Genomic DNA, 23357 nt, shown 5'->3' with positions numbered 1-23357 from the left:
TACTTGTAAATATTTACTGGACTGGCACAGCACTGACCACATAAATACACACTACACAGTCTGTAGACCGCAACCACAGGACGTGATTTCAGTGATGCTGGACTTTAAGACATCCGCATTGGCCGACAGGCGGACGTGAGGTCATCTCAGAATGAGAAGTTTCCAGTTCCTGGGTTTGCAATTATGAAATGAATAAAATATTGGTTATAATAATAATTGGGACTGTACTGGGAATAATAAATATAACAATCCACTTGTTAGGTTATGCTGATTAAAGAGGTAACTGACAGGAGGTCTTTGGAAGCTAGTTTCGCTTTTAAGCATTCCACATGTAAGTGGAATACATAGAAGTTATTTTCAACTTTTATCTATAAATATATATATGTATGCTAAAACTAAGAGGAGTGCTACTGTACATTGGAAACTTCTTTTTAATGTGCATTTTTTGGTCACTCTGACCTGTGACGTTTATCTTTTTTAAGGTAAATGAAACACAGCAAGAGGAAGTGAAAGTGCACAATAAAAAATACTGGATACAACTTTTGATCCACTAAAAAAAGGAAAGAAAAAAAAAGACTTAAACAACGTATTTTCTTAAAACTGTTTGATTATTTGCTGTACATTTTTCCTCATCCTGTCTACCAATGACAGCTTTGTTTTTCTAGTCATATACTGAATATACAATGGAGTATTCTTCTTCTATTGATCGTCTATTTTTGTAGCGTACTGAGTAAATGAAAAGTTAGTTTCCCTCCTGCAGCATCTTTTCCTGTTTTATGTGTAAATATTGTGATTTAGAGTACGGTTTTGGGCCCAATTAACATTTTGAAATCTAAACCCGTGGACCACTTTACACTGTGAGATTTATTCCAGTCCAGTAAAAGACTTCAGCCTTTGATTCTTTTACACTTTTACAAAGCTCTCACACACATACTGTGGGGTGATATTTGTCCCATGCTTTCATAATACTTTGAGGTCAAAAAACACTGAAAAAAAATAGGCACAGTTGTTGCAGTGGGATGGATAGATTTCACAGATATAACCAATAAAGTGGCAAGGGGAGAGTGTATATCATGTTTTGCATCATAAGGTATTCTGTATGTACATGTAACTACATTCAGCTAGACTGAAATGATATAGATATGACGTGTGTGTGTGTGTGTGTGTGTGTGTGTGTGTGTGTGTGTGTGTGTGTGTGTGTGTGTGTGTGTGTGTGTGTGTGTGTTTGTGCAGGTGCCCGTCACTTCTCTGTTTCCTGCTTACTGCAGGTTTCATCACCACCTCCTCTCCTCATTCATTATTTATTATTTCTGTCATTCCCCACGCATCAATTCATATTCAGGCTACGTGTATTTTGTCAGAGATGAAACTTATCTGTAAACTGCAGGTGCATTCACGACAATAAAAAGCACTATTAGGAGAAAACTTGTTTCTGGAACAGTAGAAATGTCCTCTAAAGCCTCAGTATGTCTCAGACTTTGTTCTCAGTACTAATGGAAATAAAAATGTTTGCACAACAAAACCTGTGTTTGTTAATCTGTCTGACTTTTATAAGTGCCAAGACTGCAAAATACAGTTACCAGTAACCCCACTTCTTACATGCTTTAGTTAATATTTAGTTAACATTAATATTAAGTTAATGCTTATTACACTCTTGGACACTACTGGATCACTGGGCTCTAAGCTGAACCATAAAGCAAAACTATAAACATAAATGTTTATGACAGATGTTTCTGCATTTCAGAAGTGAGCCGTTTAAATTTCATTTTGGCCAACCAGACTCTGCTGCATGCTGGAATAGAGGAAGTCTGCACTTTCCCACTAAGTAGTTTGCCAGTTATCAAATCAAATCATCCTGCGTTGCTGCCCATGTGCTTGTTTTGATATTTACAGGCATAAACAAAGTGATTTCTAAAAAGAGACTTTATTTTTAACGAGATTAACCCAGAGAGAAGTTCCTTGACTGATCCCTTATATGTTGTTGTGATTTGGCCCATATAAATAAAATTGAATTGAAATATTTCCCTTTTTGGCCACCAGGTGGCGTTAGGGTGCAGGTGGCCAGTGTGAAGGGCTGAAGTGTTCCTGAATTTGTGAGCTCACATTCAAAAGCTCACTCTGTCTCCATCCGTCACTCTTTCCAGTGAATGGCCTTTGCATTCATGCTTCCTCCGAGCTCCTTACGTTTCATGTGCTCTGCAGTCTTCTCCCGGCTTCTCATTGGTCCGCTGCAGCTCGGATTCGAGCTCACGTCACGCAGGTTTCATACCTGGCACAGCTGTTCCTCCACATATGTGTGCTTAGGTCATAACTCAGAGGAGCGCCGCGCATGACAAGTCGCGCGCTCTGGCAAGATAAATGTTTTTTTTTTTTAGGAATACAGAAAAAAATGAGGACTGCTAAAGAACTTCCCCAAAACCGAAAGAAGTTTAGAAAACAAACTTGAAGAAACTGAAAATGAAATGATGAAAAGGAATCTGGATTGGTGTGTGTGTGTCGAGCCAACCCCTAAGTTCAAACCGGGGTATGTGCTGCCCTGTAGTGTTGATAACAAACTTGTTGGAGAAGGAATTTTAGTTCTGGCACCAAAAAGGTTGCGGTGTTGTAGATCTCAGCACTGCTGCCAAAACATGCAAACCCTCTTTGAGGGAGAAATCATTTCCTTCTCCTGATGCTAAGTGGACACCACCCACAAATCTGATTGTATCTCAGCAGAGATGTTTCTCTGTAACCACAGGATCCCCTCTTCCTGCTTCACAATCTTTATCTTAACCTAAAGATGTTTCTTAAAGCAGTTTCTTAAAGTTTTGACCAGGTTGAAGAAAGTAAGCCAACAATCGCTTGGTTTGGAACAAGCTGGCTCCTCCTCCCTCCCAAAAGCCCAACAAGAATGAAAACACATGAAGGAGGGAGGAAGGCGTTACCATTCTTGAGATACCATTAAAAAAAGAAAAGAAATGCTTGAAGTTCAACTGCGATTTCACAGGGCTAGAAAAAGTGACACATCAGATTTTTGTTGTGCATGCAGAGTTGGAGAACAAACACGCGCGCGCGCGCACACACACACCCTTTTTCCTGCAGTCAAAGTTGCCAAATCTGAAAAACACGCAAAGACATGCACTTGAATTTTTGGCAAAATTGCTTGTCTTTTAAGAAGAAAAGGAGAAATGATCTTCTCCTTTTCTGTCCAAAACTTGACCAGTCTTTTATTAAAAACTTGTAGATAAAGTGAATTTATAATGAAAGCTTCAACTAGTTAAGTCAGCATTATTTCCAGCCTCTTTGAGTTTAACAGCATAACGTTGTGTGTTAACCTTCAATAAGAGACTGAGTTGGACTGTGTTGACATTGGCTTTAGCTCTTATACGCAGGCTCTGAGTCACTTTGTTTGCTTTGGATTTTATTCAGGTTACAATATCTACAGACTCCAGCAGTTGTCGACACACAGCAAAGAGCACACAACAAAGGAACTTACCTAAACTGGATGCTAGTGCTGGTAATGCTCATTCTGGTATCAATCTGATACCAAGGAATACAGAGCCAGTGTTGCCGATACTTCTAACAAATAAAGACAGCTTATATATAGGAGCGAGCAGCGTGTCATGATTTATGAGATGAATCCTCATTCATTTGAAAATTCTGAACACATTTCACTGACTAATAAATCATTGTAATTTCCACAATAATTAGTTAATACAACAAAACACACCTTTCAGTTTTTAATGAATTTTTTGGAGGCCTGGAATGTAACTGTGCAGAAGCTGATTTGGGGTCAGTCAACACAAAAAGGTCTGGACATTTTTCATAGTTCATGTTTGAGGGATATTTTTTTTATTTCCAAAAGAATAACAATAATTAACACGGTTCAGTGGGCTAAGTACTGAACTTAATTGGTAGGTACTGTAAGGTATTGACCCTCTTGCACCAGTATACATCCGATACCAATACCAGCATTCAGTATTGATACTGAATGCCTTTCAGGGCGTGCTGTTCCCACCTTCCCATGACATCTCCCACTCCAGTGCTGAAAGTTGTGACACACGTCGGCCTTTGAAGAGTCCAAACTTCCAGTACAGTACAATTACAGTACAAAGAACAGCTTCATCCACCAACACATTTCAGCTTTGTGGCTTTGATCAGCGTCAGAATAAAACCCAGACAGGATTTAAACTAGGATATGGTATAAATGTGGATGTGATTAGCTATAACCCTGTTGGCAGGTGTGCTGCTGGAGTTTTGACCTCTTCTGAATGAATACTCTGCAGCTCATACCCTGTTGCCATGATTAAACAGTCAGATTAGCATTTATGTTCCCTTCGGGGTTGCAGATACAGAAATTAAACAAATGCACTGTGTTTCCATCCACAGTGCTCTGAAATTGTAAGCAGGGGTTCTGCAGAACTATGATTGTCTGCATATCCTCCTCCCTTCCAAAAGTCCAAAGACCTGCAAAGTTTAGTCAAAATTAGTCCGTGCTGTTTTTACCCACCATTTTCACAGGCAGCTGCTCCCCTTGAATCCAGTAAGCGGTGGAAAAACACAAAGATGTGTACCTGACCAATCAGAAGTGTTCAGCACTGCCCGCCAAACTCCAAGTTCTGTACTTATACTGGCCCCAAGCAGGGACTGTTTAAGGTCATTAGAACCTAATTTAGACCCTGGCACATGGAACTGAAAGTCACTGAGTTATTGCAAAGATTCAAATTCCTTTGGGAGTTCCTGCAGTACTGATGCAGTTGTAAACACCAAAAGTGTCATATTTTGATTTATTGCTTATTTATCTGGAATGATAATGATAAATGGAAGGAATGAACTGCATGCATGCGGCACTAAAATAAATGATGCTCAATACATGTGTCCGTATTGTAAAAGTATCGCCTAAGATTCAGTCTGAACACACAAACAGCAACTCTGCACTTGCCCACAGCTGTCAGAGGAGGTTTTGAGGTGGTCCCCATGGGCCACGTGTATGGTCGGTACATGCTGGGCCGGGGCCAGAGGAGTGAAACACAACCGTGTTGCAGCAGTTGGTCCTGAGAGTAGAAAGGCCTTTCATTCACACACAAACAGCTGGTAGATAACAGATGATAGTTTTATGTTGCTTAGTGCTGCCCAGTGTGTGACAATAAACAGTGCGGATGATATCAATTAGAAACTGGCACTCATTCTGCTATGATGATAATTCCCTACAGTTTTAGCTACAGCCTGGTCTGTTAATTATAAACTTATTATTTATTTTATTAATTGTGGTTTATTTATCCAGGTTTAATAAAAAATCACTGAGGTTAGAATCTCTATTTCAAGAGAGACCTGCCCAAGAAAACATGCAAAGGTTAGATTTTGGAGATAGTAACAGATTTAATATTGTGTTCAAAAATAGTAAAGGAACACTTTTAATCACAGTAAAGCATCAAATCACTTTAACTTCTGGGATATCGATCTGGTTAGTTAAAATTCAGAATGGGTGAACTAGAGGGGCAGCAAAACAGGAATGACATTTTTTCCCTGCTCATCTTTTCTGTCTCTTTTTCACTGGTTTTGCATTTACCAAGGATCGGTGTCACAACTGGTAGCGTGAGGTAATACCTGAACCCTACTGAGGTTACACGGGTAGTCCAAATCCTCCAGCATGACCCATCAATACATGCCATTGCCAGAAGGTTTGCTGTATCTCCCAGCACAGTAGCACAGCACAGGAGATTCCAGGAGACAGGCAATTATGCCAATAGAGCTGGACAGGGCTGTAGAAGGTCTTTAACCCACCAGCGGGACCGGCATCTCTTCCTTTTTGCAAGGATGAACACTGGCATTGGCATTTCACAAAGAATACCATAACTGGCAAGTTCACTGTACTTTTCATAGATGAGAGCAGGTTCATGCTGAGCACATGAGACAGATTTGCATGTGTCAGGAGAAGCTGGAGAACATTATGTTGCCTGGAACATTGTTCATAAAGACCAGTTTGGTGGTTTGGGGAGGCTTTTCCATGCAGGGCCACACAGACCTCCACAGGCTAGGCAACAGCACCCTGACTGCTATAAGAAATTTCATCCAAGGATTAATCCTTGGACTCACTGTCAAAATTAATGAATTTGGGAATAACTGGGAACAGCACATTGGAATTGTCCAGTTGTGTTGGCAAAGCCGCTGTAATTCATAATCCCTGACTGTCCATGTAAACAGAATAATTCTACCTTTTGTTGCTCAGTATCTTTTTAGCTCCAAGACATTAGCAGTTAGCTTATTGGATATAATGTAGTTAATAAGTTAATAACAGGAAGGACAACCTACTCTATATTGTCCCTTTTAGCAACTGACCTCCAGTCTTTTCTAATCCCATACAGTTCATTCCTCAGCTGACTACACAGCCGCACCAGCAGGGCAGCTTCCCTCTGAAGTCACTCAAATGGCTTCTCTGGTTTATGGCCTGACCAGAAAAACAGATGATTCCTCCAAGCCAGGACTGAGCAAGTACCCTGGTCTGTGAGAAAGGCACTGTGGTCGTCCTGCTTTGTTACTCCCTTTGGCTGGAACACTATTGTCATGGAAATCTCTGTTTTGTTTTGTGTGTGAGAGTGTGCACATGTGTGTGTAATACCCCACAGTGGAGTGGGATTGACTACAGAGAGCTGCAACCAAGCCTCCTTTTATCTTAAGTCCACCTCACCTCCTCGTCCCACCCCAGAAATCATGAACAGAGGCCAAAACCCCAACAGGGAATCATCAGGGTGGCTCCCAGTCACTCAGGTTATCAGATTTGGGTTGTGTGATTGTTGGGGTGGGGTGGAGCTCTCCCTCCAGGGTTTATTGTGTCACTGCATGGAGCAAGAAAAACAAATTGCATGAGTTTTAAGACACACTCATTAAAATAAAATGGAAAACAATTTTGGGAGGGTTTACCTCACCAGAGAACAAAAAAAAAATATTTCCCTCATGTTCTACAAATTTTTACGGTTTGCTTCTGAGTCAAAGGTGGGTTTGTAGAAGAGAAATATTGTGCAAACTCTGTGTCGATTTTGGAAATGAAACACGCCAATCTGTAACTCAACCCGAGGAAGTGCGGTCCTGAGGTGGACCTGAAGGTGCAGGAGCAGGGTGGAGGCCCAGACGTGGTATGCAGGACCCAAGTGAGAAGTTATTTTAAGCGAGAACCCTTCTGGAAATTCAACAGCAATGTCTGCTTCCACTGTTGTTCATCACCAGCGTCGCTCCGCAGGCCACCACGTAACAATGTGAACCATCCAGTGGGTGGAAAAACTTTGCTCTTTAATCAAATTCTAAAGCAGTCGAGAGTGTGGACTGAATACCTGTTTGCCAAACAATGAGCTTTATGTTTGCAACCAGTGCAAAATATAAAAGGTTTTCAAGGGGAGTTCTCCTGTGAAAACAGCTGTAAAATGTTGTTTTTTAGCTCAAGTCTGAGAACAGATCAAGTGATCATGACAGTATTGTAGACGTGCCTTGGGAAAAAAAAACCTTTAACAAACTTTACACTTACATCATCCACTGAAGAATAAATGCTTTTAAAAAGTGTGTTTTCTTTGCGGTGTTGTACGTGTGCAGCAGCTTTACTTGATTTAAAGAAGATCAAACATTTTTCTTGTTTGACTATGTGAAGAAAAGTCAATGACAGCTCTGCAGTGTCCTACACTCTAATATGAATGCATACATAACAGCACTGTCCTCGCTTCTACCGTGGCGTTGTTTTTGTTTTGGCACAGGAAAACAATGTGCACTTTGCACAGGCCTGAATCATACTAACACATCTTCTGTGAGCTCACTTGACAGTTTAGACACCAGGAATGTGACTTGTTTACAAAGTGAGTGGGTGTTTTCATTGCTGGCGAGGAAGATTTGCTGGGATGTGGCTAATTTCTGGCACTATCTGTTCACAGTTTAGTCTCAACCCATTGAGGAATGCTTGAGTCAGAGGAGGACAAAGACAACAAAAATCACGGGTTGCAAACATGACAGGAAAACAAACTTGGCATGCCTCCATGGCTGAGCAGCCAGGGTAGATTTAGCGTTTTTGTCTCTTTTTTTCCCCTCTTATCGTCTTCCCTTTGGTCCATTCTTAAACTCCAGCATTTGCACAGAGCGTGAGGTTACCAGATAACCAGGCTCAGCTCATTCACTCCTGTGTTATAGGTCACACTCTTATTGTAGACTCTTTGATAAGGCTATCTGGGATTTGTATTTTCCCACTTTGAATTTCACCTCTAAAGAGTAACTGAGAAACTTTATAAAGTCTGTCTGTTACACTGAACGGATACTGAGGGACTAGAGGTCTATGGCAAACTACTATTAAGTGTCCTGTTAAGTCCTTAGATAGTGTCACAGTTAATGAGGTCTTTTTGTTTGTTTTCTTACTCTTATTCTTTTTAAGAACTCAAAGTGGGATCACTAGTATAAACCGTTCAAGGCAACATATCTTCTCCGAAGCTGAAATTTCCCTGTTTACCATTGAGTATTGAGTCTGTGAATCCAGAAGGATCAGGATAAGTCTGTGATCATGTTTTGGGAATGTGATATTTATTTGTGAACATTTTATTCCATTTTCTGTCGCTATTCCTGCTCTGGGTTATGTGGTCAGCACTCTGAACATAGACCTCTAGACCTTCCTTTCCCTGAGGCACCTCTTCCTGCTCTTCTAGGGGGACACCAAGGTGTCCCAAACTAACCAGGAGACATTATCTGTCCACTGTATGCTCAACCTGTTCTAGGGTCTCTTCCTTAGTCGGACATGCTCGAAACATGTCACCTAGGAGACATCCAGGAGGGAGTCAGATGCCCAAGCCACCTCAACTTACTTGTTTTGATGTGAAGAAGTAACAGCTCTACTCTGAGCCCCTCCCAACTGACAGAGCTCCTTAACTTAACCTAAATCTAAAGCAGAGTTCATGCAGAGTGTGTTTGCAGTCTGCTGGCTGTCTGGGGATGGCCCATCTACCTGCAGTAAGCTCTGTTTTCAGATGGAAGCAGTGCAAAGTGTGTCATACAACTGGTCTCTGGGGCACTTTTGGTTGTGTTCTTGTTGGTTCGTCACCCGGCCCTGGAGAGGAACGAAGTTATAACAGTCACTGTCTGTGCTTTTCATGCTGTATTTTTCTTTCAGTCACTACTAAGACCTCATGACCGTAGGGGTGAGGTGGGTAGACAGACAGCTTTGCTCTTGCTTCACAACAGCAGAATAGTACACTGTCCACATTACTTAAAACTATGAATCAATCTGTCTGTTAATCTCGCACTCCCTTCTTTACTCATACGTAAAAATAAGCTGTGTCCTGAGGTGAGGATTTCAAGGATTAAAAATTATGTGAACTCCTCCACTTGGGGCACAACTCATTACTAATCCTAACCCATAGTGGGGTTTTCCAGCAGAGAAAACTTCGGGTGGAGTTAAGTTTTCATCCCAGCTGTTTCACACTTGCAGAGTGTGCAAGCGGGAGGTCATCACTCAGTGAAGCCAGCAAAAACACAGCATTTGCAAAAAGCAGGGGTGAGATCCTAAGACCCTTAAATCCAACACCCTCTGCACTTGGCAGCCCCTACAAACTCTGGCTACGCCCACACTAATGCATTTTCGCTCATGGAAAACACAGCGTTTTCAAAAGGCTCTTAAAAACGCATACATTTGAAAACGGTGCTGTCACGTCGCAGTGTGGACAGCGAAAACGCAGACTTTCTAAAACGATGACGCATGTTAGTCATATGATGCAGTCATGTGACCAATTAAACTAAGATAACGGAGGGCATTATACAGCAGTTGTTTTGTTTGTTGTTGTTGTTGTTGTTGTTGTTGTGTTTGCTTTCAATTTTGACAGCCCTATTAAAGATTAATATCAGTTTGTACATGCTCCAGATAGCTTTTCTTCAAATTCTTTAACTCTCACTCGCTTTTGCAACTTTGTACTTTTGTGTTACTCGCAGCAACAACTCCACCTCATTGTTAGTCCATTTAAAAATCTCTATGCTTTTCCTCAACATTTTGCCGCGACTTTTCAAAGAGCCGGAAAGTAAATAAGTGGCAGACTAAATGAGGCAGGTCGAATCTTCTTGTGTTTCACGCACAAGAAATAAGCATTTTTAGCCATTTCAATGTGGACCCGCAACTCTGTGAAAACGACTAAAAAACGCTAGTGTGGACGCAGAGCGTTTTCAGACGAAAACGCCGTTTTCAAATCTATCTGGGCTAGTGTGGACGTAGCCTCTGTCTGAGAAGAATAAGTCTGGATTACTTCTGAGAATGTGAGCCAGGCTCTTCCTACACTTGTACAGGGACCACCACACACCACACCCCAAAGGATGCAGTCCTCACACACTGTTCAATATCATCAGGATATTTGTGAAGCTATGTTGCAAAATGTCAAATCTCACAGCGCGAATCAGTCCTTAAAAGATTCTGGGATCCAGATCAAAAGCTCATTTAAAAATAAAGTCCCGCCTCCATTAACAACGTTCATGCCAGTTCATCCATAATGTTTTTGAGGGTTGCTTCTAGCAAACAGGCAACCAGACAAATAACCTCCTTGGTGGAGATTAAGTGTCAGATACTAACACTCTATTGTGTTTCTTGTCCCTCGACAATATTTAAGAAAACAGGGGGAAAAACTCATGCCCAAAACTTTTTCATACCAGTTAACCAGTCCCAGTTGGATGTATTTCATTCTCAGAGTTTGTGTTCAATGATGGAGGGGTTGACTATGAAAACATTCCAGTGTTTCATTCCAACAATACATATTCACCATTAAAAACAAGCAACTGAGTAACACTCTTCCCAAAACAGTGTGGTCAATAACAGTGGAAACATCAAGCAATGAGTACTGTACATCAGAGAGCAGTGAATCACAAAGCGTGGACGTCTGTGTTGTTGCAATAAAACCCTTTAGTTACGCTTGGCTGTATCATTTCTACAGCCTAGTGTTAGTTTTTCAGTGTTGACATTTGCTCTGTTTCTCAAACAGATTATCTGACCCGAGGGAGAACAGCGAGGAGCAAGTTTGGTATGAGATAGCTTTGCTAAAGTGTGTGTATGGATGACTGTCACTGTTAAAATCATCATTCCAGTGCCTGTCTAAAAGAAGCCTGTGGTTCTTTGTTTTGTTTTGTTTTTCATCTTACACTCAAAATGAAAGTGAAGGCAAGATTCTTAAGTGGTTTGGGCCTCAAAAATATATCTGCAGGATTTGATTCATTATTGATAACTGGATACATTTTTTTGATTGTTATTATCATTCTCTGCAGATGGCCGCCCCTCCCTCAGCCTGAATCTGCTGGAGGTTTCTTCCTTTTAAAAGGGAGTTTTTCCTTCTCACTGTTGCCAAAGTGCTTGCTCATAGGGGGTCATATGATTTGGGGGAGGTTTTTGTATTATTGTAAGGTCTACCTTACACTATAAAGCACCTTGAGGTGACTGTTGTTGAGATTTGGTGCTTTATAAATAAAACTGAATTGAATTCTTCTTTTGGCCCGTTCTTAAACGTTCTAGATATCAACAATTTTTTCTTTCCTGCACTCTATTTGAAAAAAAAATAGCAGCTACATACAATACAAAAGTTACACAACTCAGTGTTACATCAAGCACATACCATTGTGAGTGCAGTCAGATCTGTTGGTACTAGAGATGGACCGATCCGATATTACGTATCGGTATCGGTCCGATACTGACCCAAATTACTGGATCGGATATCGGCGAGAAATAAAAAATGTAATCCGATCCATTAAATATCAAAAAAGCACCTCACAAAACTTGCTACGCGGCGTAACTCGGCTCATAACCGTAGCACGTAGCAGCAGTGTGCATCACGTGATAGAGCGGCTGTGTGTATTTGTAGCCTTGCTAGCAGACCAGCATTTCATCTATGAGGAGGTTTTCCCAGAGAGAAGTAAAGCAAGTGTGTAAGTTCATCTCTGAATGTCTGTAAAGCGTTCCCACGTTAAGCTTAACAACCATACCTGGAGCGACTGCCTCTCTCTCTCTCTCCTGCTGCTTCAATCGTGAAACAGCTTAATGATCAGCTGATCGGCTTTTCTGTCGCGAGTCTGTCTCTCTTCTTAGTTTTTGGCCCACTTCTCACCAGAAAGAGGAAACCAGCGGCTGAACAACAGCAGCACGTTTAAGCTTGATAAGCTGTTGTTAGAATTTATTTAATATTACTTTCTACACCAGGATCTTTTTCTACGTAGCTGGTAATTGTGCAGGGGCGGATCTAGCAAAGTTTAGCCAGGGGGGCCGATAGGGCATGAACAGGGAAAAGGGGGCACAAAGACATACTTTTCTTTCTTATTCTCATTTAGAATGTCTAGTTTTTAATAAATAATTATCTGACTCTTACACCCAAAGTTTTAATCTTGTGTAAAATATATAGAAGTCCATTACTGTATATAGTAACTGTTAAGTCTAATATACCCTAGTAAGCTATAGTACTTTTTCCTTTGGGAAGATACCATCTGTGCAATTCTGTTGAAGAAAGATGTTGAATCTATTTAATTATTCTTGAAAAATAATTTATTTTTGTGCATTTTCCCCCTGCATCAAATTAAATTTGATTACATCGATTAAGCATCATGAGGTGGAAGGTGGTTCCCTATTTTTTTTTTTTTTTGCTGGGAGTTTGCAACCCTATTAGTTAGGTTGCTTAAAATTTCTTCTAAGTACTCTTTAAAATACCAGAATAGGGAGGATGGAGCAGGTTTAACTTTATTAGATTGATCAGTGTTGCTGAACTATGACATATTTTGGACGCAGTGTATTTTTTACATACAGGTATAACAGAATAGCTTTAGTGTTGTTATTTATTTAAACTTGAGTATAAACTTATACAAAATGCAGCAAGTTATTAAAAAAACGTTTTGTTGATTAAAAAACACACTATATCGGATTCATATCGGTATCGGCAGATATCCAAATTTATGATATCGGTATCGGTATCGGACATAAAAAAGTGGTATCGTGCCATCTCTAGTTGGTACTAGCCCATTAGTTGTACAGAGATAAAGTTGCTACATTAATAACGCCTGTTGTCATTAGGCTTATATGAGATCATTAAAAAAACGAGTCCATGCCTCCATCCCTGCTATGGCAAGTCAGAATACTACAATGAAGGTCTCGTCTGCAGTCACTTGAGCCTTACCTGCAAGCACACCTGCCTCTCATTCCCTTGAAGTAGTCATCAGCTGTCAGTTGTGTTTGCACAGCCACATTGTAGCATCCTGTGTTCTTGTTTGCTTGTCTTTTGGGAGGGGATTGTATTTTCATATTTATTTACATGCAGTGACATTTACTTTCATGGAGGTCTATGCCTTTATTTTTTTTATTTATAAGATAAAATCAAAAAAAACAGAGAAGGTAGAATATTCACTGTCATGGAAACCACCTGAAGGTTCAGTTCAGTGAGTTTATTTACAGTGAATGATGCACAGTCGAAAACACAAGAATCATGTTAGTGATACACAAACACAAAGCACCGCTCACCGTACTCCACAAATAGGTCTCTCCAGGAGAAAACATGTCTAAACATGCTCATTTATTCCAGATATTATTGTAATTACTTATTGTCACTAGATTACACATGCAAACCTGTCTCTGGACAGCTGACAGTGAGCCGGTTAAACAACAACAACAGGTGGTTATAAGTTAACATTACACCAGCTAATGTTAGGCTCAGGTGTTCTAAAAATCACACTTTCTAAATAGTTTCTGAGTACAACAATGTTAAATCCACTTCTATGAAAGTTTTTTTAATGTTAGCTAAAAGCACCAAATTGAGGCTAACAGCAGCTAACAGGGGCGAAAACCGCAGCACTTACCTGCAGACACTTTCAAGATATACTCAAAAAAATAATCAAATATACTCATATAACAAAAATATACTCAAAGAAGAACAGTGGCCAGGCTTGTTTGTCCTACAGTAGCTAATGTAGCTAGGGTTATGCACTTGAACTGAGAGAGGTAAGAAAACTGAATTCAGTTGACTGCAATCGACAATCTAGTGACATGTAGTGGTGAGATTTTACACACTGTACCTTTGAAGTTTCAATATCTATGAAACTGAATACAGTAATGTGTAATTCATCAGCTGCATTCAAAAACTGCAGCTTCCTTGGTCTGATATTTTTCTGCAGTCATGTCTAGCTTAGAAGAAAAAGTGTAGCTGTGGATCAATCGCTAACATTTAAATGACAATCCCATTTTGTAATGCAGAGTCTGTTAGATTATTATGATTCACTGAGAAAGCTGCTGAGTGGACTTGCGTAATCATTTGCCCCACCTTGGCTTGTCCTGCTACAGCAAATCTAAATACTGTGAAATAGGTGTATTGTTACGCCATAGCCTTAAACTTTAACCCTGTACAGCACAGCACTGCCCCAGGGCAACAGAAAGTGTTTTTAAGCCAGTACATGTGAACTTAAATGATGCCAACCAATCAGAGTGTTTGGGAAAGTATCACATTTCTGTCCAACCACCACTTCCAGGTGTAGGGGCAAGTTGAAATGTGGTCCTAAATATAAAATTGCACAAAGTCTGTGCAATCCCAAAAAACAAAGCAAGAAGATAGGGCAGGCCACTGGTGAGATATCTTAAAAGTATGAAAAGAAGAGGAAAAAGCAGAGATCCACAGCTCGCATTCCAGATCAAAATTTTATCTTGGACAATACAATATAATATATCACTCTGGCCAACATTATGTGACAACCCCATCACCTCAACTAGTCGTGGCAGATGGCCGCCCCTCCCTGATTCTGGTTCTTTCGGAGCTTTCTTCCTGTTAAAAGGGGATTTTTCCTTCCTGCTGTAGCCAAGTGCTTGATTATATGTGGTCATCTAATTGTCAGGGCATTCTCAGTAGTGTTCTAGGTTCATTACATTACAATATAGACCACCTTAAGGCAAACTGTTGTTTTGATTTGGCGCAGTATAAGTAGAACTGGATTGAATTGAACACGGCAAGATGCAGGGTTCCTGTGGGCACCAAAGAACCAAAAGTGTGTTTTTAAAATACCATGTGCACCTCTGTTTTGCAGCACAGAAGAACTGTTTTGGAAAGTTTTAAACAGAATGACAGCAGCGTCTTACAACATGAGAATAAATAAAACATGACATCCGACAATTCGAACCTAAGTCCGTATCAAGTCATATAAGGAAATAAGTTTCAAGTGTTTTTCAATTCTTTGTTTCAAAATGTTTGGAAAATTTTCTGATATTTGTATTGCTTTCTAACAGTTGTGTAATGATCTACGAGTTAATAAGTGTCTCTTTTGTTTTACACCATTGTTGCACAAATATCTTGGAGAGGGGATGCCTGTAATATAAAACCTGTGTCCTGGCAATAAAATGGCCCAAAATGAGTCAGAAAATTATGTTTAATAATTTCCAGCATGTTCCATCAAAATGTGTGCGCTCTCACTCCCTCTCACTTTGTGTCATTTTTGGAAAATAAGAACTGCTGCACAGTACCTGCTCAGCCACAGGTGGACAGGGACAAACAGTCAAAGCATTTAAACCAGGATTTATGATCTGTATTAACTCCATGTCATATGGTCCAAAAGTATCAAAACCATTCTAAATATATTTCATTTCTAGTGTGAAACTGTAGGGACTAGTTATTCTGGGAGCCCTCAGCAGCTGAAGAGACAGACATTCCTCTCAGGACCTACCCGAGTAGTTTCTGCAGGTTTCAAATGTGTTCATATGCAAAAAGAAGCTTTTTGGTGAATTTGACACTGTCAGGTTAGTGCAATTACTTTTATACGCCACAAACATCAGGCATGCAGTATACAGACTCGGCAATTCATACACACTCAACATGTCTCCTGTGTGAAGTCTGTTTGCTTATTTGTGTGTGTGTGTCGGCTCAGTCTCGCCATGAATTCCAGCTAATCGTTCCATTTTCTTCCAGGCCGCTCTCTTTGTTTCCCCTCACCTGTAAATACAGTGGGTGCAGACATTAATGTCTGCCCACATCTGTCCGCTGTGTAATCACAAATTCTCTGGAAAGCTGCGGCTAACTTTCAAATTAGTTTATAGAAATGCTAGATAAGCATCACAGGCAACAAGATCATTAGGAAATTTCTGAATTTCAAAGCATTTTACGCTAAAATGCACTTAGTTTTCATCAACGGCAACACCAATGCTCAGACTGAGGATAACTTGCAACAGTTTCAGGAAAGACTAAGTGTGTCCTTTAGCCTACTTATTTCTGTTGCCATGATGGGAGTTTTGTCAGTTAAGTCATCTAATGTTTAAAATGAAGTTCTATGAGAATCTGTGCTGAACGTGGTGTGCACATCACTTCAGTCTTTGCACTCTAACTTGTCTGATAACTTCAGGAGAATGTTGGCAAAAACACGTGCAACTGATTAGTGTATAAGATCATCTGTAGAATAAAAGAGGATGGTTGAAGTCTTAGTTCAGACAATGAGATAATGTTTTTTTGTGGTTTTTGTTTCCCATAACAGGAATGTTGTTTACAGGGATTGGGCAGTGTTTCAGGAATGCAGGCTGTTCTGAGGAAATGGCTGTTGTCTCCAGAGGGAACTTCTACCGGCTGACTGGAAATCCATAGGGAGAAAGGTTGACAGGGAGAGACATTCAAAGGTTTCCTAGGAAAAGGAATACAATCTCAGATTTAATGGCATCCCCATTATTAGGTGACTTGAAATTGAAAACAAAGAGTGGTAACAGCCCAGTGAGTTGTGCCATTTTTCAGTATGACAAGAGAGAGGTTTGGTTTTGTGTAAGTACAGAAAACAAGAGTTGATTATTTGCTTTTCTGCCCACACAGAGTTATAGATTGCTAAACTGTAGGCTGGGTGTTTCATCCTGTTTGATAGAAACACATAATTCTCATTAACCTAACGTTGAGTCAGAGGGGTTTTGCGGATAGAAGGAAGCAGCGGCTGGTTAACTCCATTTTTCCTTTAGATCGTTCTTATAGAGTGCAGTGAAGAATAAGTGGATAGAAAATTATTCTTAATGAGCAGCACTGATTTCAGTTTTTCTGAGGCTCATTAGGTGCAAACTATGGTGCCTAAAATATCCAAATCCTTTATAGCTTGTTGCCTGTCAGTGGGATCAATTTTAATGTTTTAATTCTTTGCACATTTGTTGTTTTTATATTTATCTGGGTACAGTATATGTAATTGTTACTGTATGTATTTAAATGGTTATCAGCTGTTGGTGTAATGTACATAACAAAGTCATAAAATATTATGATATTTGGGAATCCCCATATGCCGTTCCCCTTATTGATATGTGTTGTCAATACAAACAATGGCAGTGAGAAACATAGTTTTGAATAGCTCTATATGGGATTATTATCATTTAAAGAGAACCCGAATGACACCCTGGATTCCAACCCAGGACCTTCTTGCTGTGAGGTTACAGTGCTAACCACCAAACCACTGTGCTATTACTGCTATAAGAAACACTGCCCTGTTGCATGTGATCAAACACCTACACTGGGGCCTCATCAAGCAACTATGACCCCCTTTCAAGCTGACAAGAAGTCATTTTTTAAACATACTTTTTGAATTGAATATTATTTTAAAAATCAGTCTGGCACTCATGCAGGATCCTGAAACTTTTCATCGCTTTGACAGCTCGTTAGATGGGCAATCTCTTGCAGCTGTTCAGAAGCCTTCAGGTTGAAGGCGATGAGGATAATTTTCCACAAGATGAAATCCTTTCTGTTGCCAGCTTTCGAGAAACATTTCAAAACAGCATGCTTGTTGTCCTCCAAACACAAATGTGCTTCCTTATAGCTCCAGTAAATACAGGTCCAAACACATTGTTCAAGTTAAAGAACTCCAGGCAGTTTCAAGAGAGCAATCAAGTCAACAAAGTCACCAAATAAAGAGCACCAATATTGTGTTGCTTTGTTCAGTCTTCTCTGATGGAACGGCTTTTGCGTTTGAGCGTGTTTGCGTGTTAAACCTGCAACAGGCTGGCAACCTAGCTATATGTGACAGCTGGTATAAGCTCCAACTCTTTCAATGTTGAGTCGGATAAGCATGAGGAAAAAATGGATGGATGGAGTAGATAACAAATAAAGTAAAAACAAAAAAGGAAAGGGTGTCTCACACAAATGCTTTCATTTCCAACTACAGTTAAACAAAGGCTTTTACCACGTGTAACATTATTAAACACTACATCAAGGGCGGCATGAACCAGATCCCATGTCTAATCTCCTCACTGTCATGACAACATCACTAAAAGGAGGGGCAACATGAGCCAATCAAATTTCATGTGGGATAATGCCACCTCTGGCCCTCCCTTTAGGCCTGCCCCTGGAGTTGAGTCTGACGAAAAAAATTGTCTACCTACCTCAACTTAAAGCACTCATTAAAACAAAAGAGTGCATTAGGAAACCACATGGCCAAGATTGAGTCAACATGACAAAACAGTCACAAGTCAAAGATACCTAAAAAACTGCTGTTGTTTTTATTTCACTATTACACACTACTGTTGCTTGAAGTTTAGCAGTTTAGCTCTCAGGCAGTAAGAAACTGCTGCACATTGCACATGAACTTGAATAACAGGCCGAATTCTAAATTAGAGCTCAGGGAAATATCTGGTGCTGGATTTAAAATAATGAGTTAAGGTTTAAACAGATACAGAAGTACCCAAATTAGAACTACCATCACTGCAGTTTCCATGTGATGACACAGCAGTCCTGTGTCTACATTTTGTTTGAATTAGAGAGAGAGCAGTCTGGATGCAACAGCGTCTTTTTGCCCGATCTCAGAACATTTTACCTGCCCTGTATTTGTCTGACCTAAGCCTGAGTTGTCGTTTCCCAAGCAGTCCCTCTGGTTTCCTGAACTACCTCGTGCCCGACTCGCTTGCTATCTAATGATCTTTGGATCTTTTGTCATGTCTTGAGAAACAGGTCTTTCCCATGTGACGGCATTAAAGCAAGTGTTACTTATTTGGGCTTGTGCAAAGGAACACGGTTCTTATCATTTTAAAGCTGCAGCACACACAAACAGCTCAATTAAACATTTCGATTAACAAGATTAGTCAATGGCATTTTTTTTCTCCCAACTACAAATGTAAGCAAATAGATGTTACACAGTGTATAAAGCTTAATGTGACAGTACTGAGACGTACATGGCAATGAGTATTTACTACGCGTGTCTTTCAGAAGCCAAAACCCAGTCACAAACTGCATTCTGATGTCACATTAGCACACATTCACAGACCATTAGTACAGATGAAATATGATGCTGGCTCGCAGAATCACTTCTTCTTTGTGTAGTTGCTCCAGGCTGTACGTCAGTCTGACTCGTTGGATTTCTGGTTTTCCATTTTTTTGCCAGCGTACTGTTCATGTGTATCACTGCTGAGTGGACTAACAAGTAAGTCAGATATTAAAGTGTCTGTAAGTAAGAAAAGATACTGGGTTTGGATGATAAACCCCGTCTTTTGGGACATTACCGCTGTCACACCGAGGGTAAGGCTGTGTTGACTGGTCAGATGGCTTACCAAAAACACACATAGAAAAAAAGAAGAAAAAAATAAACCAAGGCAAAAGATTTTAATGGGACTTTCCAGAAGAATGTAGAAGCTTTTTGAGTCCAGCCCACTGGAATGTCCTTTCTCAACCAGCCTTTAGTCTATGCTGTTTTAGTAAGAAGTATTAAAAAAAGGACCAGGAGAGTAAATGTGGAAGCCAATGGAGACGTGACCTCTAATCTCAGTGTTGGTATCTACAATGTGTGTGCGAGAGAGGCGGGGGTGGGGGGGGGGGGGGGGGGGGGGGGGAGGAAACTGGAGTTTTCAAGGCCGACGTTCTGTGCAGCAACAGAGACAAAGACTTCGATTTCTACTGGCTTGAGGAGACTTGACATCTGTTATAGGTGGCAAAGCTACACGTCTAATCTGCAGGGCCTACCAGGTAGAAGAAAGTGCGTTCACCATCTGAAAAACACTTTGATTTCTCACACTGATGCATCTGGAACCAGTCAGGCTGAAGTCTAGGTCACCCCACCCCCTTATCAGTATTTGAGTGGAGGGCAAGAAGACAGAGGGATGAAGGAGGGCAGACAGAGAGACATAAAAAGACAAAGGTCTAGACAGAACAGCAGCCAAAGGCAAACAGAGATTTAGCACAAAGAGGTAAAGATTAAGCCTGAGAAAGAGCCATGCTAAGAACTAAACACAGCGGACACTTTAATATGTACGCTTTCCCAGTACCAAGTTGGACACCCTTTATTTAGGCTTTCATTGCATAGATTCAACAAAATGCTGAAATTCCACAGAGATTTTGGTCCATATTAACCTGATAGTGTTGCACAGTTGCTGCCGATGCAAATCTTTGAGATCTGGTGACTGTGGAGCCCAGTGGAGGTCCATTGTGGTGTTCAAGAAACCAGTTTGAGATGATTTTAATATTGTGACACAGTGTGTTGTCCTGCTGGAAGCAGGCATCAGATGATAAGTACCCTGTGGTCATAGAGGGGCGGACATGGTCAGCAACACTTCTCAGGTAGGCTGTGGTGGTTAACCATCCACCACCACCAGTGGCCTGAATGTTTGATACAAAGTAGTTTTTTTCATGTATTATATGCCAAACTCTGACCCCACCATGTAGATGGTCATAGCAGAAATCATGGCTCGTCAGACCAGCGAGAGTTTTAACAAGTTTTAACAGGTTTGACACAGTGTGTGCACATCTCGGTTGAAACAAGTCGCTATTTGAGTTACTGTCGCCTTTCTATTAGTTTAAAGCAGTCTCTGCATTCTCCTCTGACCTCTGACATCAACAAGGCATTTTCAACCAGAAAACTGTCACTCACTGGATATTTTTTTTCTTTTTCAGACCCTAGAGATGGGATTGTGTGAGAAACTCCCAGCAGATCCCGTCTCAAAATTCCATCTCAGCAGTTCCTTATTACTTATCCTTATTACATGTTACTTATCTGGCTATAAAGTTAAATCTGTAATCCAGGATTTGCCTCCCAAAACGAAAATACATGGAGCCACAAATCTGCCTTTAAAGTTGGCTTCTTCTGTTTTTTTCTTGGCCCAGTTGTGACGTTGGCCCCAGCAGCAAGCGGGAGGAGCCGGAAGAGGGATTACCAGACCCACCATGTGTTTTGATTCGACCATCTGTTGCCTTTGTTTCCTTCAGATGCTCGAGGAGGAGGAGAACGCTGTAATCCTTGTGCACCGTAGAGGTCAAGTCCATGTCATCACAGTGGCTGCAGAAGCCAAACAGCTCATTCACAAAAGCAGCAGCATCCTCAGTGTATCCCTTTGAAATGCGCTGCGCACACAATTGCAAGCTCCAGGGAAACTCGCTCCCGGCTCACTGTGAGACCTCAGATTTTTTATGATTTTTTATTAAACGTGTGATATACGTTTGGTTGTGCTGTTGCTGGGACATAAAACACATTAGCTTCTGTACTCTGCAGCTCTGACTGATTTTTTTCATTAAGGGAAACAAATGAGAACTCTGGGCATGCAGTGTCCTCTGAGGTATGCTGTCTGTGGGGCTGGAGGAGAAGTTTTCTTCCCCAGACTCTGCACGCTGAAACCTTTCCTTCACTCAGCATCCCCCCCCCCCCTTTTTTTTTTTCTTTTTCCTTTTTTTAATAGACATCTGCTGGCACTTTAAGCCATAACGTTTTTACCATGTGCCCCTGCAGCACCACTCTGGACCTTAAAAAGGTCCAATCTTTTCCCAATGATGAGCCAAGCGAGCTGCTTTGTGATTTTTAAGAGAAAGAAAAAAAACAACAACAACGTATGAGCCGTAATGTAAAGGTGACTTGATGATTCCAAAAGCATGTACCTGTAGGTACCTGTACAGGTATGTGAAAACTGAAACACTGCTATGTTTGCAACCATTAAAAGATTTTTATGATAAAAAAATAAAAAAAATAAAAAAAAGCTGGATCTACTTCGACTGTTTCCTTCTCCTTGGAAAGAGGTGGTTAGCTCATCCAGGCTTCAGCTGCGTCTGACGGAAAAAACCTCAAAGAAAGCAAAGTTGAATTTGTTTTCACCCCCTCCTCTCCCCTTCACCCCACTTCCTAACTCACATAAACTGAGTCACGTTGGAGAAGTGCACTGTTAGCACTGCTCTGGCAATAGTGTTAGGAACTTTTTCCACGGTGTCATTTTACTGCCATTGAGGCCTTTTTGCTTTGCTAATGCATTGCGGTAACCATCAGGAGTGTGGAAGACGCACTTAACGGTTCTGAAGATGCTTTTACTTTCACGGCTTGAATTATAAAGCAGTGATTAATGCCTCGCGCTTAGGTTTTCATCCTTCTGTCAGTCTTAGGTTTCTCAGTGAACCTAGGTGATGTCTATTCCTGGTACGTATCATGACGGTGACATCATCCCACAAGCCTGAAACACTAGCCTCTAAGCCATGCGCTGGATTTAACATCTGGATTTTTTTTTTCTGCTTTTGACAGCCAGAGGTGTATCTGCAATCTGTTAGCATCACTCTGCAGGACGTCATCACGGAGGAACTTAAAGGTTAACAAAGTAGTGTCATTAAGACACCTGCCGCTGGGGTTAAAACAGAAGAGGGAGCTTACGATTGTTAAGATTAATGCCAACGACTCCTTCACTTTAACAACCCAACATGTTGATTTGAGCTGTCCAAATGAAATGCTCGCTTCTGAAACATCTGGAACACATTAAAGAGAAAAGCCTGGGTTCACTTGAACATATTGTAATACTTCTTTAGGCGATAGTTTGGCATTTACTATGTCTCAGAGAATCAACTCCACGGGACAGCCTCATTCTTTAAAGAAAGCTTTCCATAAAACGTTCATCAGAATGTGTGTAAATGCAAAAGGTTAAGGGGATCCCCACCGTAAGCAGACCTTCAGCAGCTGTTGAATCAAAAGATTCCCTAACCCCAGTTTTTCACATGGTTAGCCAGGATGTTCATACATTTCTTTGAGTCTTATTTATTTTGTTATCATCTCACTGTCTATGTATGTTTACGCAAACTGGAAAATTGGGATAACAGCTCCCGGCAGTGCTTGTTTTGGTTACTTTTGGGGGAAAACTGTTTGCATGTGTTATCACATCCTGTTATCACCAATATCCTGATGCACGGAGTGGACACAATAAAAAAAAAAAGAGCCTATAAAAATATGGAAAAAATCCCAACAATCAAAACACACCCTATGAGCAAGCACTTGGCAACAGTGGGAAAGAAAAACACCCTTTTAACAGGAATAAACCTCCAGCAGAACCAGGCTCAGGGAGGGGCAGCCATCCGGTTGGGGGCTGAGAGGAGGAAGACAGGACAAGCAATGCAGGCTTTGGTTATCAGCTTTTTTAAAAAGGAGGTCATTGTGAATAAATAGAAACGCAACAGCTAAATAGT

Source organism: Neolamprologus multifasciatus, chromosome 7 (genome assembly GCF_963576455.1).
Source record: "Neolamprologus multifasciatus chromosome 7, fNeoMul1.2, whole genome shotgun sequence".
NCBI classification, from domain to species: domain Eukaryota; kingdom Metazoa; phylum Chordata; class Actinopteri; order Cichliformes; family Cichlidae; genus Neolamprologus; species Neolamprologus multifasciatus.
The sequence above is the reverse complement of the archived record's forward strand: the minus strand, read 5'-3'. Positions refer to the sequence as shown.